This window comes from Heterodontus francisci, unplaced genomic scaffold (genome assembly GCF_036365525.1).
Source record: "Heterodontus francisci isolate sHetFra1 unplaced genomic scaffold, sHetFra1.hap1 HAP1_SCAFFOLD_61, whole genome shotgun sequence".
Lineage (NCBI taxonomy): Eukaryota > Metazoa > Chordata > Chondrichthyes > Heterodontiformes > Heterodontidae > Heterodontus > Heterodontus francisci.
Window position 1 is genome coordinate 2060729 of NW_027141441.1, and position 3985 is coordinate 2064713.

General features: G+C 43.8%; 1 non-coding gene across 1 annotated transcript; it reads left to right on the forward strand.

The window, feature by feature from the left end:
• Positions 1-1631: 1631 nt before the first annotated feature.
• Positions 1632-1713, forward strand: trnas-gcu (transfer RNA serine (anticodon GCU)). Its single transcript has one exon. It is a non-coding gene; the product is annotated as a tRNA-Ser (tRNA).
• Positions 1714-3985: the final 2272 nt, after the last annotated feature.

The following is a 3985-nucleotide window of genomic DNA, read 5'->3' on the forward strand; positions in this document are numbered from 1 at the left end:
AGAAGCTGCTGAGTGTGACAGGGTCAGGACTGGATGCAGGAAGTTCTCTGACAGTCTCCCTCTATCTCTCTAATGGGTTTGAGTTGATTTACGACTGGTAGCTTTTATTTTACTTTTCTTATTTAGAGATACAGCCCCTTCGGCCCACCGAGTCTGTGCCAACCAGCAACCACCCATTTATACTAATCCTACATTAATCCCATATTCTCTACCACATCCCCACCATTCTCCGACCATGTACCTACACTAGGGACAATTTACAATGGCCAATTTACCTATCAACCTGCAAGTCTTTTGGAGGTGGGAGGAAACCAGAGCACCCGGCGGAAACCCACACAGACACAGGGAGAACTTGCAAACTCCACACAGGCAGTACCCAGAACTGAATCCTGGTCGCTGGAGCTGTGAGGCTGTGGTGCTAACCATTGCGCCACTGTGCCGCTGTTGGTGTTTTGATAAATGAAGGAAGTTCCCTCCACCCATTTTTTTTGGACAGACAGTGTGGTATAAGGATGTAAAGGGTTAATGCTGAAGATAGTGGGATCAACCCCTCCCAGTGTCAGAGTGATGATGTAACAGTCACATGAGATGAGGTTTGGGAGAAGAGAGAGCAGCACCAAGGATGCTGGCTTCGCAGGCTTGATGAGTGTGTATATAGTATTGTGTAAATTAGAAAGAGTTCTTAGTTCTTTCAGCAGGAACTGTGTCCAGAAAATATCGAGAAACTCACAATTTTATTATTCAGGAGTCGGAACACAGATATTAATTCCAAGTGACAGTTCTGGGACCAATTAACAAAAAAAGTAGAGAATAATATTACTCACTGATTGAAATCCCCCAGTGAGGAGACAGTTAAACAGGTGATCTGTTGGGGCATTATTCAATCCAAGGTTTCAGCAACATTTAATCTCCCTTTTTGGTGAAATTCTCTGTTATTTGCAACGTTTTTTATCAGCTTTGATGGGCGAGTGAAAAAACTGAAAAAATTGAACAGTTCCATCCTTTCTTTTCTTCCTTATTCTCTTCTTTCCATCAGTTTCTCTTTTCTGTCCCAGATCAATATAATGATGAGAATCCCAATTTAATCTGCTGTTTCTGGTGTTTTATCCATTCCAATCAAAATTTCAACATTTCAATCAAATCTATTTGTTATTCCACAGTGTCTCTCCATGTGTTTTATTCTGTTGTATTCTCTCACAGTCTGTTTGATGATCAATGTTACATCTCACTCTCTGTTCTGGTGAAGATCAGAAGCAGTGATATCTGTTTACACCACCCGACAAGTCGGCCTGAGGCTGTGCCTCGCTGATCATGTGGAGTTAAAGCAATTCTTCCAGTCAGTTAGTTCAGTTGTCATTTCATGAGAAATTCGGTCATCATGACTTCGTCAGTGACCTAATGGTTCAGGTGTCTGAGTGATGTTAATCATGATGTGATGAAATGATTGTATGTTCCAGTCTTTCCGTGGTGGGTTTTCACACTGAGTAGAAACGTGTTGGACATGGTCTGGAAATGTTTCACACCGCTCCATTCCCAACTTCATTTACTGACAGAAGATATATTTCCATCATTACACAGCTGGCTGCACAGCCAGAATCTGTGCTGAAGGTGACAGCTATGACTATGCAACTGACAAGGTGGCGGAGAGGTTAAGGCGATGGACTGCTAATCCATTGTGCTCTGCACACGTGGGTTTGAATCCCATCCTTGTCGCTAGTTTATGAACTGTTCAGTGTATTGTTTATGTGTAAAGTCAGCCTCGAAACCTGTTCTTCTCAATGTCCAGACAGTGATTCCAGAATTGGTTATACTTTATTAAAATTGAGACAGACAATTGGAATTCTTCACCCAAACTGCACTGGAATGAAGATCAAATAGGGATCACGAAACGGAGCAGGATTTTTCCTCCCCACCTTCCTTCCATCTTTACTTTCTCTGGATTTGCACCAAGTGAAAGACAAATGGGAAAATAAAATGGTGAGGGAGCAGATGCAGAAAATTATCCTTTGGCAAGAAATTTATTTTCAAATCTTCTTGATAGATTAAGTGAGTGAGCAATGCTTTGGCAGATGGTGTTTAAAATGAGGTGTCATCTACTACCTACTTTAGATCAGAGTGCTTTTTTGTATGAGGTGCGATGTTAGAAACGGCGGAGGAGCAGAGACCCGAATACTGAATTAATAAAAGCTAGTGGACTGGTAGAAAATAATGTGAAAAGTGAACAGAATATGAAGATTGGAACTCATGTTGCAGTGATATAAAGCTCTGTGCTCCTGAAGTAAATGTCCAAGCCCAGATTGTGGGGAATCTGTGGAGAGTGATTTGGTTTTTATTCATTCGTGGGTGTGAGTATCGCTGTTAAGGCTAGCATTTATTACCCATTCCTATTGCCGTTGAGAAGGTGGTGGAGAGCTGCCTTCTTGAACTGATGCAGTCCATATGGTGCAGGAACACCCACAGTGCTATTGGGGAGGGAGTTCCAGGATTGTGACCCAACAACAGTGAAGAAATGGCGATATCGTTCCAAGTCAGGATGGTGAGTGACTTGGAGGGGAACCTGCAGGTAGTGAGTTCCCATGCATCTGCTGCCCTTGTCCTTTGAGGTGGTAGTGGTCACGAGTTTGGAAGGTGCTGTTGAAGGATACTTGGCGAGTTGCTGCAGTGCATATGGAGATGGTACACACTGCAGCCATTGTTTACTGGTTGTGGAGGGATTGAATGTTTAAGGTGGCGGGTGAGGTGCCGATCAAGTGCGCTGCTTTGTCCTGGATGGTGTTGAGCTTCTTGAGTGTTGTTGAGTGGGATGTATTCCATCACACTCCTGACTTGTGCCTTGTAGATGGTGGACAGGATTTGGGGTGTCAGGAGGTGAGATACTCGCTGCAGAATTCGTAATCTCTGACCTGCGCTTATAGCCAAAGCATAGATGTGACTGGTCCAGTTACGTTTCTGGTCAAGATGTTGATGGTGGGGGATTTAACGATGATAATACTTCTGAATATCAAAAGGTAGATTTTTTTTTTCTCTCTCATTGGAGATGTTCACTGCTTGGCACTTGTGTGGCCAGAAGGTTGCTTGTCACTTATCAGCTCAGGCCTGAATGTTGCTCAGGTCTTGCTGCTTGCAGGCACAGACTGCTTCAGTATCTGAAGAGTTGTGAGTCATCATCTAACATTCCCACTTCTGACTTATGTTGAAGAGAAAGTCGTCAATGAAACAGCTGGGATGTTTGGGTCTAGGACACTACCCTGAGAAACTCCTGAGGCAATGTCTTGGGCTGAGATGATTGGCCTCCACGAACCACAACATCTTGTTTTGGGCGAGGTATGACTTCAACAAGTGGAGGGTCTTCCCCCTGATTCCCATTGATTTCAATTTTGCTGGGGATCCTTGATGCCACACTCACTCAAGGGTAATCACTCTCACCTCTCCTCTGGAATTCCACTCTTTCGTCTCTGCTTGGACCAAGCTGCAATGTGATCATACGAACATAAGATCAGAAGATCTAATAGCAGGAGTAGGCCATTTGGCTGCTCGAGCTTGCTCCGCCATTCAATAGGATCATGGCTGACCTGATCATGACCTCAACCCCACTTTCTTGCCTGCCCACATAACCCTTGGCTATCTTGTAGATAAAAATCTTGAAGACATTCAATGACCCAGCCTCCACTGCTCTCTGCGGTAAAGAATTCCAAAGATTAATGACCCTCTGAGAGAAGAAATTCCTTCTTAAATGAAAAACCCCTAAATCTGAAACTGTGTCCCCTAGTTCTAGATTCCACCACGAGGGGAAACATCCTCTCAGCATCTACCCTGTCAAGCCCCCTCAGAATCCTATATGTCTCAATACGTTCTCCTTTCATTTTTCTCAACTCCAATGAGTATCGGTCCATCCTGCTCAGCTTTCCTCATAAGACAACACCTTCATCACAGGAATCAATCCAATGAACCTTCTCTCAACTGCCTCCAATGCAAGTATCTCCCT